The following is a 14,729-nucleotide window of genomic DNA, read 5'->3' as shown; positions in this document are numbered from 1 at the left end:
CAACAATGGGGGTTTAGAAGAAAGAGCCTGAAGCTCACTCACCCAGCAAGCAGAGGTCACGGCAACTAGAAATGCAGTTTTAAGAATAAGGAGCCACAAAGGACAGTTGTGTAACGGCTTAAAGGGAGCACATATCAGCTAAGTAAGAACAACATTAAGGTCTTACTGATGCATGATAAAGTGGAGTAGGGCAAAACAAATTGGTAAGACCCTTAAGTAATCTACCCACAAGAGGAGACTGAAAAAGAGAATGTTGGTCTGGCAACTCTAGGAAGGCTGAGACAGCCGCCAAGTAAGCTTTAACAGTGTCAATGCAGAGCCCTGCTGGGCTAAAGATAGGATGAACAGAAGAACCGCAGAGAAAAAAGCAGGGTGGGGATCAAGAGACTTGTTTGTACACCATGCCACAAATTGATGCCGACAAGCGTATACCGTTTTGGTGGAGGGACTCTGGTTGCCAAGATAACCTCACAGACTTCGGGTGGAAGGTCAAAAGCCGTCAACTGCCGCTGCTCTATTTCCACGTTGAAGGCGAAGTTTGGACAGCTTCAGATGGAGAACCATCCCCTGCTGCTGCGACAGAAGTGCCTCCCGAAGATGCAGTCTGACTGGAAGATCACTGGCCATGCTCAAGAGCTCTGGATACCATACTCTCCATGCCCAGTCTGGAGCCACAAGGATTACTTGGGCCCGGTCGTTTTTCATCTTCTTCAGAACTCCGACCAGAAGTGGTATTGGCGGGAAGGCGTAAAGGAGGCCTGAGATCCACTCAAGACGAAAAGCGTTGCAGAGCGAGTGCCGTCATGGAAACTCCAACATGCAAAACAGCTGACATTGAGTGTTCTCTACAGAGCCGAACAGATCTAACCAAGGCTCTCCCCATTTGTGAAAGAGACCTTGCACCTTTTCTGGATGTAGACGCCATTCATGATCGAGTGACTCAACGGCTGCGTTTGTCTGCTCTGGGGCTTAGGGATCCCGCCAGATGTTGAAGCACCAGTGATATGCCCTGATGTGCCAGCCATGTCCAGAATCACAGAGCCTCTTTATAAAGGGTCCAGGACCCTACTCCGCCCTGTTTGTTGCAGTACCACATGGCGGTAGTGTTGTCCGTGAACACCTGCACTACTTTCCCTTTGGGAGAGGGAAATAATGCTTTCAATGCAAGCCTGATTCCCTGGAGCTCCAGAAGGTTGATGTGGAGTCCAGAATCCGCATGAGACCAGAGGCCTATGATCTCCGCCTCTCCTATGTGGCTGCCCAATCCCAGGAGTGAGGCATCTGTCACTACTGAGATATCTGGTTGGGGAAGCGAAAGGGATCTGCTGTTGACCCAATCCAGATTTGAAAGCCACCACAGTAGATTTTTTGCAGTCCCCTCCAAGATCTGGACCATGTCGGAGAGATATCTGATGGACTTCTAGTTGCATATTCCTTACATTAGATTACCTTAGAATTTCCCCGGGCGTCAAGCTGGATTTGGAGATTTTTCTTCCAGCAGTAACCTTGTGAGCCTTCAGGTGGTGTCAGTCATCTCCACGGCTGTCACTGGCTTAGTGGCCGCTGGGATGACGTTGGGGTCGTATATAGGCGCCGCCTCGGCGTAGTGACGTCTGTTCTTTTCTGTGCCACACGCTGATCTGGTAATTTTTTTAACATATTGGACCCTTTTTTCTGGTTTTTGTGTTGACCCTTGGCGCATCATGATGTCCCCGAAGAACGGGTTCAAGCCTTGTGCGGTCTGTCACCGTATGATGTCAGGGACAGATCGGCATCAGGTCCGTTTGTGTTGTTTGGAGTGCGACCACGACCCGAAGCTGTGCTCTGAGTGCCTGGCTATGCACCCGAAGGCTTTGAGGGAGCGGACCCTAAAGCTCATGATGGCCAGGCGCTCGACTCAGCATTGTTCAGGGTATCACTCATGAGGTATGTCTTGAGACTGTTCGCGGAGTCACCACCACTCGTCATCGAAATCTTTGTGTCATTCAGGTCAGAGAAGGAAGTCGTTGAAGAAGACCAGGCCTTCTTCAACTTCACCACATCACTCAGCCGATGCAACGTGGGAGGAGTATTGTAGGAAAATAGCTCCCTGTTGCAGTTACCCCCCACTGTTTGCCTGATATTGATGAGTTGTCTGAGAAGTGTGCAGGGACCCTGCTAACCGGGCCCCAGCACCAGTATTCTTTCACAAAAAATGTACCATTGTTTCCACAATTGTCACACCCCTGGCACACAGATAAGTCCCTTGTAAAAGGTACCAGTGGTACCAAGGGCCCTGTTACCAGGGAAGGTCCACAAGGCCTGCAGCATGTGTTGTGCCACCCTAAGGGACCCCTCACCTAACACATGCACACTGGCATTAGAGATTGTGTCTGTTGGTGGGGAGAAAAAGGCAAAGTTGACATGGCATTCCCCTCAGGATGCCATGCCCACAAAATACTGCCCGTGGCATAGGTAAGTCACCCCTCTAGCAGGCCTTACCGCCCTAAGGCAGGGTGCACTATACCACAGGTGAGAGCATAGCTGCATGAGCAATATGCCCCTCCAGTGTCTAAGTCTATTCTTAGACATTGTAAGTACAGGGTGGCCAATTTAAGTATATGATCTGGGAGTTTGTCAAAACGAATTCCACAGCCCCATAATGGCTACACTGAATACTGGGAAGTTTGGTATCAAACTTTTCAGAATAATAAACCCACACTGATGCCAGTGTTGGATTTATTACAAAATGCACACAGAGGGCATCTTAGAAGATGCCCCCTGTAATTTACCCAATCCTTCAGTGCAGGACTGACTGGTTAGTGCCACCCTGCCACTGAGACGAGTTTCTGACCCCCTGGGGTGAGAGCCTTTCTGCTCTCTGAGGATAGAAACAAAGCCTGCACTGGGTGGAGGTGCTTAACACCTACCCCCTGCAGGAACTGTAACACCTATCAGTGAGCATCAAAGGCTCAGGTTTCATGTTACAATACCCAGGGCACTACTGCTAGTGGTGATGCCTGCCCCCTGGATACAGCCCCCAATTTTGGCAGCAAGTCCAGAGGAGATAATGAGAAAACAAGGGGGAGTCACCTACCAGTCAGGACAGCCCCTAAGGTGCCCTGAGCTGAGATGACCCCTACCTTTAGAAATCCTCAATCTTGGTTTTGGAGGATTCCCCCAATAGGAATAGGGATGTGCCCCCCTCCCCTCTGGGATGAGGCACAAAGAGGGTGTAGCCACCCTCAAGGACAGTAGCCATTGGCTACTGCTCCCTGGACCTAAACACACCTCTAAATTGAGTATTTAGGGGTGACCCAGAACCCAGGAAATCAGATTCCTGCAACCTGAAACAAGAAGAAGGACTGCTGAACTACAAACCCTGCAGAGACGACAGAAGACAACAACTGCTTTGGCCCCAGCCCTACCGGCCTGTCTCCTGACTCGAAAACCTGCAACCAGCAACGCATCCAACAGGGACCAGCAACCTCTGAAGCCTCAGAGGAGTGCCCTGAACCAAAGGACCAAGAAACTCCCGTCAGCAGTGGCTCTGCTCAACAACAAGCAACAACTTTGCAGCTTTCTTGCAACTTCTAAAGACTACACTCTCCCTGCTGGAAGCGCGAGACTTCACCCTCTGCACCCGACGCCCCCGGATAAAGCTCCAGAGAACCAACACCATAGGGAGGACTCCCAAGCGACTGTGACCTTGTGAGTAGCCCGAGATGACCCCCTGGGCCCCCACAACGACGCATGCAGAGAGAATCCAGAGGCTGCCCCTGACCGCGACTGCCTGTAACAAGGGACCCGACGCCTGGACCGAGCACTGCACCCGCAGCCCCCAGGACCAGAAGGAGCCGAACTTCAGTGCAGGAGTGACCCCCAGGCGACCCTCTGCCTAGCCCAGTTGGTGGCTGGCCCGAGCATCCCCCCTGTGCCCTGCCTGTACCGCTAGAGTGACCCTCGGGTCCCTCCATTGAATCCAACAGAAAACCCGACGCCTGCTTTGCACATTGCACCCGGCCGCCCCTGTGCCGCTGAGGGTGTGTTTTGTGTGCCTACTTGTGTCCCCCCCAGTGCTCTACAAAACCCCCCTGGTCTCCCCCCGAGGATGCGTGTGCTTACCTGCCTGCAGACTGGAACCGGAGCACCCCTGTTCTCCATAGGCGCCTATCTGTTTTGGGCACCTCTTTGACCTCTGCACCTGACTGGCCCTGAGCTGCTGGTGTGGTAACTTTGGGGTTGCCTTGAACCCCCAACAGTGGGCTGCCTATGCTCAGGAACTGAGACTTGTAAGTTTCTTACTTACCTCACAATCTAAACAATACTTACCTCCCCCAGGAACTGTTGATTTTTGCACTGCCTACTTTTAAAATAGCTTATTGCCATTTTAACAACAACTGTACAGTATATGTTATTGCTCTAATTCAAAGTTCCTAACTTACCTGTGTGGAGTACCTTGCATTTTATGTATTTACTTCAAATCTTGAACTTGTGGTTCTAAAAATAAATGAAGAAAATATATTTTTCTATATAAAAACTATTGGCCCGGAGTTAAGTCTTTGAGTGTGTGTTCCTCATTTATTGCCTGTGTGTGTACAACAAATGCTTAACATTACCCTCTGATAAGCCTACTGCTCGACCACACTACCATAAAATAGAGAATTAGAATTATCTAATTTTGCCCCTATCTTACCTCTAAGGGGAACCCTTGGACTCTGTGCACACTATCTCTCACTTTGAGATAGTGTATATACAGAGCCAACTTCCTACAGGTTGTGATCACTCTCTGGCCTCTTTGCAATTTCAAAGTGCACCAGCCACCTAGCCAGGCGCTCTGAAAGTAACACGGTCGAATGCTGAACCTCCCTTGAAGGTGAGGTAGAATAAACAAACCCTCTCTTTTAGCAGCGTCTCCCTTTGTGAGGATACCAGTCTGTAAGATGCCAAGAAGTAGTGGGCAATTTGCCGCTCTCTTTCCTGGGACACAACGCAGAGTGTTCCACCTATGGCCGCTAAGGTTGAAAATCACTCAGCAATTAGATTTTGTAGGCAGGGTAATCAAGAAAGATTGATTCTAGTTTCTCCTGCAAGCCCTGGATCATAGACATCTCTTTTTCATTTTTTTACTGCATTTATATAGCCGTTAGGCAGTATCAAATCCATATTTTTAGGATTAAATGTCAGGACTATAATAGAAACTGCTTGGGCCATACTCGAGTCACTAGAAAGTTTGCAGGCTTCTAATTTAGTCAAGTGCTTGAAAAAAGCTGACAAGCCTCCTGACGGATGGCTGAAAATGCTTGTACGTGTTGCTGTAAAAAAAACTCTCATAGAAACCTGCCAACATCGAGGTTGCTAGCACCCAGGTTACCTGGAAGCAGAGAATATAATTTGTGCCCAGGTAGGGCAGGGCTTCCCCACATGTTCTAATACCCCTGAGACCTGCCACGTTCCACAAGAGTATTGATACTGTTCAAACTATGCTCAGGGCCTGGGGGACAGTGCCTTCCACAAGGCTAGGACCTGTACGTCTGGGGCACTGAGCACTGACTCCCCCCACTTGCTGTGGGTACATTTTTGCAAGCCTGAGTGTACCTCGCTCTGGTTGTATGTACAAAGAATAGTTAACACCCGTGAATCCACTGGATTAGAAGCCCAGCCTCAATTGCCCCCACTAGTTCCCTTTTACACACATTTAGAGATTTTCCTGGGGATTGAGGTTAAATGGACATATTAACTGGTGGAGGTATATGTAGGTCAATGCAACACTCCATAAAGGACGCTCTTTCTTCCCGTAAAGTGTCTCTATGTGCCTGTCTTTTCAAGATTGTCTTAGTAACCTCCCCAGTAGAATTTAAGAGAGGAGGTTCAAATCTTACCCAGTTCATATCATTTGAGGTTGTGTGTCTTAGCGCTGGGACATGACTTTAAAGCTGCAGTAGGTTTCCTCTGTTATAAATTGGTCTCTAGTTGGCGGTCAGTTTACGTCTTGTCCAAGTAGGGACCCTCACTCTAGTCAAGCTAAGGGAGTCAGACACCTAATTTAACCCCTGCTCACCTCCTTGGGAGCTTAGCACAAGCAGCCAGTCTTATCTCAGAGGCAAAGTGTGAAGTATTTGTACAAATACACAAAGTAATACAGAGAAAACAACAGAATAGGACTCCACATCAATTTAATAAAAATAGGGACTATTTATCTAATTCAAACAAGGCCAAAAGGACAAAAATCTAACATACAGAAAAAGAGATATACATTTTCAAAGTTAAGAGTATTAATCCATAGAAATCAATAGATGTGTTGTTTTAACACAAAGTACCTGGTATGCATAGGAAGTAAAAGTGCAGGAGAGGTAATGCGTCTGAAAACCAATCGATGCATCAATTATTGAATCGGAAGTGGAGCCGTGCATCGAGCCTTTCCCCGCCAGGTAGGTGATGCGTCGATTTCTGGACACAGCCTCAGGTCCTTGCTACGATCTTGAAGATTTGACACCTGTGGTCTGTGCGTGGAAAAGTCTGACACGCTGTGCGGAGAGTCCACGTTCAGAACAGGCACTGCGTCGATTCTCCAGCTCCGAGGCAGGGGCTGCACCAAATTTTCAACTGCGGGCTAGGCTGTGTGTCAATTTTTCTGGCGTGCACACACCGATGTGTGAATTTTCTCCCGCAAGTCACCAGCTTCCACTACCAAGGGCCAAGGAACTTGATTTGGCACCACTTGGCAAGGCAGGACTCTCAGCAGAAGAGCCCAGGCACTGGTAGATGTTGATTTTTTATGGTCCTGAGACTTCACAACAAGAGGCAAGCTCACTTCAAGCCCTTGGAGAAACTTCACAAGCAGGATACAGAAAGCAAAGTCCAGTCCTTTCACTCCGCAAACAGAAGCAGAAGGCCAGCACAGCAAAGCAACAGACAGAGTGGCAGGTCCTCAAGTATCCAGCTCTTCTCTCTGGCAGTCTCCTTTTGTCCAGAAGTATTCTAAGATTGTGCGGTCAGCAATCCAATACTTATACTCATTTCTGCCTTTGAAGTAGGCAAACTTTAAAGGAAAGTCTTCATAGTGGACAAGACACTGCCTCTCCCAGTCCTGTCCCCAGACACACTCCAGGATGTTGGAGACTATTGTGTGACTGCAGGCCTAGCCCTATTCAAGTGCTGGTGTCAACTCCTTCCTCCACTGTACCCAAGCTCCCATTGTGTGACTGTCTAGAGTGAATTTACAAACAGCCCAACTGTCACTCTGACCCAGGTGTGGATTCAGCAGCCAAGCAGTGGCACAGAATGGTTATGCCAGAAAATGCCCACTTCCTAAAAGTGGCATTTTCAAAATTACAATCTAAAAACAACCGTTACCAAAAGACATATTTTCAAATTGTGAGTTCAGAGACCATAAACTCCATACCCTCTATCTGCTCCCAATGGGAAACTGCACTTAAGATATTTTAAGGCAATCCCCATGTTATCCGATGGGAGAGTACGTCCATGTAATAGTGAAAAACAAATTCAGCAGAATATCACTACCAAGGCATGTACAACATACCAGTTCATTTCCTAATTATCAAATACACTGCACTCTGCCCATGGTGCTACCTTGGGTCTACATTAGGGGTGTCTTACTTGTAGTAAAAAGGAAGGTTTGGTCCTGGCAAGTAGGTAAACTTGCCAGATCAATCAGCCAGTTCAACCACTACACACACAGGCACTGCTGTGGCACCTCTGAGACATGTTTACAGGGCTACTCATATGGGTGGAACAATCAATGCTGCAGGCCCACTAGTAGCATTTGATGTATAGGCCCTAGGCACCTCAAGTGCACTTTTCCCAGGGGCTTACTAGAAAATCAAATATGCCAATTATGGAGACACCAACCCAATTTAGACAAAGATCACTCGCACATTAGGACTCGTCAGCAGGGGTTACGTGCACCAGAGTCTTTAAACCAGCAAAAACGAATGTTAGTACAGAGTCAAAAGCGGAATGTCGGAAGCAAAATGTACAGGGGAACCTCACCATGAGTTGACAGGTCCAACACCCTCTATTTAGGGTATCCATTGAGCCTTTTGGTGAGTATCGAGGGATGAAGAATATTTTGGGAAGGACATGCCCATCCACTTTGCCTGATGACTGCCTGGGACTCTGCTGAGTCATCTTATAAGCGGAGAGGGAACCTCTTTTGAGTGGCCCAATGCATGTTGGGTCATCAGACGTAGTGTTGCCACAGTGCAATGGCCAGGTTGTAGGTCCTTTAGGCACCTCCCTTCAGCTGTTGTCCATCTGCGGCCCTAGGGTTTCGGTAGACTGTACAGCTCTCATGCTGCATGGATTTGAATTCACAGTTGGGCACCTGTCATTTGGAGGGGCTGTTACTGATTGCAACTGGCAGTCAATTAGGTTCACATCTAGTCAGATTGTGTCCTTTGGTCCAGAAGTACTCTCTGAGGTCCAAGGGGCCTCACTGTGGTTGGTACTTCCCTGCTAACTGTAGCGGTTAAGTGGGCTTGACCAGCTTCTTTACCAACTGCTATGCCCGTGAAGGAAGCTGCAGATGATACAGCGTTGAGGTCTTGGGATGGAGTTTTTAGCATCGGTGGACATGGCAAAATTGGAAATAGCCTGATTGGATTGGTGCCCACCTGCTTTTCTGGAGAGTTACTCACTTTATGCTTTATTGAGGTTCTTTTTAAGAGTAGCTGCTTCTTGGATTTATTTTTTAGCCTCAATTTGCTCTTCTTAATAGGGTAGTTATTGATACTTGAGAAGCCCTGGTTGGAATGTTGCCAGGGTCCGCCTTTGCTAAATCTGAAGACTCTTTAGAGAGTGAATGTGTCATTCTCCCCACTGTGACATCCTACCTTTCTCTCAGTGCTATGGTTGGTGGTCTGCAGTCACCCTTTATTGCATGGGCATGTGGTTGCCTACTACAATTTGCTTGTGGCGGAGTGCCTGCAGAATTATCTGTACTTTGTATGATTGGACTGTGAGCCTCAAGGTAGGGATGGGGAGGATCTCTGCTAAATGATCTGTACCTGTGGTGACTGGGCTGTGGGTCACTGCCTGAGAATCAGATCTCTTTGTAAATGCCTTGGCTGCTCCAACTAAAGCTTCCAGCATCTCTGGTAAGGAGCATATCTCTTCAATGATTGGGGAACAAGGGCACTCCCTGGCCTTCTCAGTTGGTTTGAAATGGACATCAAAAGGTTTTAGCTTAGATCAAAGTTTAACAAAGTGGGTGAACAGTGACTGTATGAGGTCCAGCTCTAGGTCCATTTTGTTTGACTGCCGAAGGAGATTCTTTGCAATAGTGTCCTGCAAGGCTCTAATTGCCACACCACTCTCAAGTCAGATGTAGAGGAAGTCCTAGCTGCTGGAACACCTCAGTCTCCTCCAGCTTACCTACCGACTGAAGGGGTTTGGCTGAATGTTTTGTCAATCTGTGCATCTATATTGTTAAGGAAACGTTCCAATAGAAGCCTAATTTCCTGTTCGGTGAAGCTTTCCCTTCCTGGGTTGGTAAAAAAGGTTTTTGATTCTGGTGAATAGCTGTTGGTTGAAGGTGTGTGTTGTGTTTCAGATGGCGAACAGCCCTGCCTTTGGATACCATTCCAGTTCTAGGAGGACTTGGACGGTGATAATCATCAGATTTGTGCTTGGTTCGGTCCACAATGAGGGAGTGATGGCGGAGAATGGTTTAGGATGCATGCTAGTTTTATCAGTAGATGAGCTGTTGTCACAAGAACAGGAGTTGAAGTGCACAATTGTATTGTTGGCTCTCTGGTTAGCTAAGTTAAATAATCGCTTTCTGATAGGCTAGGGCTGGAGGAGGATCTTTGTGCTCTAAGTTTCCTTGTGATTTCACCATCAGGGGCAGAAAGATGGGTATCGTTGAGAGCTACTGACTAGACATCTGGGTCCTCTTTCTTAGCCTCACACTTCATGTGGTCTTTCATGCACACACTGTGAAACTGTTGAAGTTGGACTCTTGCTCTAGGCAAGACTGCTGGTTTCAGGATGACAGTACTTATATTTGTAGGTGACTGTGCCTATCCTACAACACGTCGCAACCCTTCTGGCTCACTAGCAGTGCCTCACCAAAAACCCAAATAGTTAATGGTGATTTGTGGCAGCCTTTACGCATGGACTCAAGAGTATGACATCTCAGGGAGTGTCGTGGTTAAACGGAGATTACCATTTTTTCACAGAAACGTCATGTCTCAACCAAGCACAGGCAATAACGAATATGCAGTAAGGTTTCAATAGTTTTGATTTAACACAATCTGCAATCTGCGGTAAGTTGCATGGGCTGCAATGATTAGGAGAATGAACAGTGCAAGAGAAAGAATGGTAAAAACAAGAGTCATGATTATAAAGACCCCCACCATTTTGCAGTATCATAGAAAGACAGAGTGTATAATATGCCCTATTAGCCTATTCTGATAGGCCTAACCTTCTACCTAAAGGAGAGCTGGGTATGTTAAACCTAATCTGCCAATGCCATGTCCCTTAGAAGAACCCCAAACCCTTGTTACCTTGGAATGAGATCTCCAGCTCCGACTCCGTAGGAACACAAAGTCCGGGTCAGCGTCAAGGCGACGTGCAGCATCGATAGCAGCGATGGTATCTTGTTGCAATCCCTCTGATTATCTGTATAAAGTGAGGTGTATTTATACAGATCTACTTGGACCCCTGACGTAGGTTGTTCCCAAACAATAGATAAAACAGCATGCTTGGAATGGTAATATAAACAATTCCCTCAAAAGCGTGAAGAGGGAAAGTACCTAATGTGAAAACCTACAGTTTGTTTGTCTTTGTCGCTTGATTTGACACCTTAGCGCGGAGGCACTGATAACAAACTTAAACAAATGGCCTACCTTTAAACACTGCAGCCATCTTAGAAGAATTTATTAAATAAATGGGCTAAGACAGAGCAAGCTAAGTAGGTTAAATGGCAATAGGTGACGGGCACAAGCCTGCAAGCCACAGGCTAAGCTAACTCCTGTTATCCCATTAAAACAAACTAGGATTCACTACAAAACCAATTCTGTGTTTTTTCAAAGGAACTGCCGAATTGACTTTTTTGAAGGGGAGACTACTAAGGCGGTGATAGGCTACGTCTGCAGCATCTTTCTTTCTGGTCAGTTGCCTCAAAAGCGTTCAGGATGAAAGGAGAGTGTGGTCCCCCCCAACCCCCATGAGTGTGTTTCAGTGTCGAGCTATCCCCCAGCCTGTCTCTGCGACTGGGGTATTTCCGATTTGGAATCATTCTGCTCGGTTACTCTTCGGGACAGTCTTGTTCAATTTTGCATGGTTGGCCCAGTTGATTGCCACGCCTCCTAATTATGTTTACTTTATGAAGGAGGGGCATGAGGGGCATGAGAAAGAAGTTGGGAACTTGATCCATTGCTGGAGAGCTTAATCCAACAGAGGTGCAAACAATCTTGACTGCTTGTTTGCACCTCTGTTGGAGAGTTTAGTTCAGTTGTTTATCTGCGCCACTACTACTCCCAGTTAAAACCTTGCTGTTGAGGAGCATGAGAATGCAATTGTAAGCCTCAATCAGAGACTAAGACTGGGTCCATTGCTTTGCGGTTTTATTTTGGACCGGATGGCTTAGATGCACCGCCGTCCCTCCTGACTGTTGAACTACAACAGGGATCTCAGGCACACTGGGGGCCTTAGGTCTTAGGCCACCTCTGATCTGTTGGTTACATGCTTGGTCCTTTGCTGAGCCATCCCGGCTCCTAAGATTGCCCAGCAGCAGGGCATGGTTAGTTCCACTTGCATGTGTGTGCTAACCTGGTGTCAGTAAAGCACAAGCCACACCAGCCTAACGCTTGCCGCCTCCACACTTGCATACTGAAGGTCGCTGCTCTAAGGCCTTGTTAAACTTTTCGGCAATGCTATCCAATTTTGACACATGTTGTGGTGTGTTACGGGTGACTGTGGTACGGCTGCTGACTACTGCTGCTGCTACTTGCTGGGGCTGCCAGGACAGAGAAGTGAAGGGAAAAGCACAATCCTGCACTAGCACCTACACTGGCACCAGCACAATCCCCCCTGCCCCTTCACCTGCCACCTTCCTGTGTTAGGGGAAAGGCAGAGAGGAGAGCAAGCGGCAGGCAGAGCGAACTTGCTCACTCACCAGTGTATGCCTCTGGTGCTGCAAAGGGAGCTGGAGCATAGTAGGAGCCCCGGTGTAGCAGCATGAAGGCCGGACGCCCCAACTGTACTCCCAGACTCACCCAACAGCAGTAATCCCCCACACTACTCCACAGCACCTTTCCTGTACCTCAATGCTGCTCTGATCCTCAATCTGTGGTCTCTGTCCTGTGTCCATATGTCAAAATAATGACTCTTCTTAAAATCTAAAATCTCAGTTTAGTGGCTGCCTCCAACCCTGGGTGCACAGAGGAATGCAGCCATTTGAGTCACATTCCTTCATAGCGATGTTAAGTTGGGGATACCCAGTGAAATTTGAGGATATGGCTGCTGCACCATCAAGCGGGCGGCCCTATATGCCAGAGGGGCCCTGTGTGAAGTAAGTCATGGTTACACCAATCGGGCTGTTGCCCATGTGCAGAGAGTAAAGTTGGCAGCCCAAGGCCATGTAGACTGAATGACTTTTGTGTTAATCAAGCTGTAGCCATGTACGGAGTGAAGTAGAGCCCTGTGTGCCAGATGGGGGGCCGATCATGAACACTGCACAACTATTGTGCCAGTTCGGTCTTAGCCCATGTGCAGAGAGAAGTTGGTGACCTTGTGTGCCAGAGAGGGCTGCCATGACGGTAAAATTAATGCAATGCTGGCTGGGCAGTAGCCCCTGTGTGGATTAAGATCGGTGACCTGTATGCCAGAGGTGGCCACCGTGCAGAAAAAGGAACTCTGCCTGGTTCTGCCACAAGAAGAATGGATGCCGTGGTGAACTGCGCATGCTAAGCCCTGACATAGGATCAGAACCTAAGTGATTATTTCCCCACCTGTGAGCAGGACCACCTGAAGTTAGCCCCTTGCCAGAGGAAGCCCCATGGATTCCCAGCCATTGGCCCTGCAGAGCCGCAAGTACAACTCACTGCCTAAAGCTGCTGCACCCTGCAGGGGGGCACCCAGTAGTGCAACCCCTGCAGCAGCGGATGCAATGTCTGCTGCCAGCAGCCAGGATGAATTGCAAGTCATGTAGCATAATTACAGCCGAAGTTTAATCAAGGTAAACAAGAATTTGCCATTGCTTCTTTAATAGAAAAAGTGATCAGCAAAAAGATATTTATGCTACATTTTTATGTAGTTTCACAATACAGCTCATTACATGAACAATAAAATCTCAGTAGGTTTCCACGCAATTTGGGCCACAGCAGTTTTTAACCTGAGTCACATTAAATTGATGTGAATACCCTTTTGCAAACATTAACTGCTTTTTGGTGCATTTAATGCAGTAGTGCAGATTCTTCTTTTATTCTTCTAATGTACAATGAACATGAAAGAGTGAGAGAAAAAAAAAAAGTTGTTTATTGGGAAGGGTGATGGTGTGGCCATGTGTTATAAGCAATAAAATACCGACTGTTTGGGGGCGGGGACAGTGACCAATGACATCAAGATGGCTGTCACATTCTAAGAGTACTTGCGGACCTCTCAGTCAACCGTCACCACTCACAGCCATTGATGCTTCAACAGTCCAGCATGCTGTTTCCCACTCCTGTACAGACTTTTGCGAACGAGCCGGCCCCAGAGGTAAGCGATGCAATGTCAACATAGCAGCTGGAGCAATTTGACAGCTCCTTCGCGTTGTGTGGAGACCACGTGGAAGGAGACTGCAGCGAACCTAGAGGAAGCACTTGGACTCTACAAAGACCTCCAAATTGTAGCTGCACAGAGAATCTTCTCCCCGCATCCTGCCCGCTTGCAGCTCCAACTGCCAGTCCCAGCGTACGGATCAGGCCAGGAGCTCTCCACTGGTGAGTGTGGCCCATGTCTGTGCTCAGTTCCCCTCAGTGTGACACCACTGACTGCTTCAAAGTGACGGCGAGGGGTTTGGGGAGCCCCTGGAAATCACCACATGAATTACCTTGCCGCTGAATACCGTCTGGCTGTGTTAGTAGCTTCCATCCCCTGGCTACCTCTTGCCTTCCTCCAGCAGCATATCAGAGGCCCTCAGCCTGCTACAAGGAAGAAGTTGCAGCAGCCCAACGTGGGGCGAGGACCTTGACTGAGCTTCTGTCAGAGCCTTGAGTACTTGGCTGGGATGCGGGGAGCCAGGGCTGTGCACATTGTGGGAGGGCCCCCATGCAGGAATAATAAAGAGGACATTTTCCAAAATTAGCTCGTACCGCTACTTCACTGCTACGAAACACAGGTGTGGGGAGGACTGCAGACCATGCACCGGGGCAGTGAATGGAGCGGGTGAGTACATTCCTTACTTGCTTTTGGAAAGGATACTGTCAAAGAAAGACCAGATGTTAACCTTTGACAACCAGACTTCTGGGATGGTGCATTTCCCCTCTTGGGGCCCTGGAATGAGCGGCTGGTCGAAATGACGGCAGTGAACCTTGTGCAAACACCCTCTGATAGCTCCTAGGTCCCCTCCCCTTATAAATGGAAACACAATTTCTGAAAAAAATCCACAGCTCTGTGAATACTGCGATTTCCTTCGTCCAGATCGATTTTACCAACCTTGCACCTGACAATAAATATCTGTGCCTATGTAACTGCTGTCATGGGCGGTACCTCACTCCGACCACCCACTGAACTGACCCTGT

The 14,729-nt window shown here is 48.1% G+C and overlaps 1 long non-coding RNA gene across 3 annotated transcripts in view; it reads right to left on the bottom strand.

Moving 5' to 3' along the window:
- LOC138296097 (uncharacterized) overlaps positions 1 to 14,729 on the bottom strand; it is a 241,014-nt gene that overhangs the window by 20,483 nt on the left and 205,802 nt on the right. The window contains exon 8 of one of the 3 annotated variants that reach the window (XR_011203757.1): positions 10,509 to 10,623. The exons of the other annotated variants lie outside the window; for them this stretch is intronic. This is a non-coding gene — a long non-coding RNA (uncharacterized lncRNA). The remainder of the gene's footprint in view (positions 1 to 10,508; positions 10,624 to 14,729) is intronic. 3 annotated transcript variants of the gene reach the window in all.

Source organism: Pleurodeles waltl, chromosome 5 (genome assembly GCF_031143425.1).
Source record: "Pleurodeles waltl isolate 20211129_DDA chromosome 5, aPleWal1.hap1.20221129, whole genome shotgun sequence".
NCBI lineage: Eukaryota > Metazoa > Chordata > Amphibia > Caudata > Salamandridae > Pleurodeles > Pleurodeles waltl.
The sequence above is the reverse complement of the archived record's forward strand: the minus strand, read 5'-3'. Positions and strand labels throughout refer to the sequence as shown.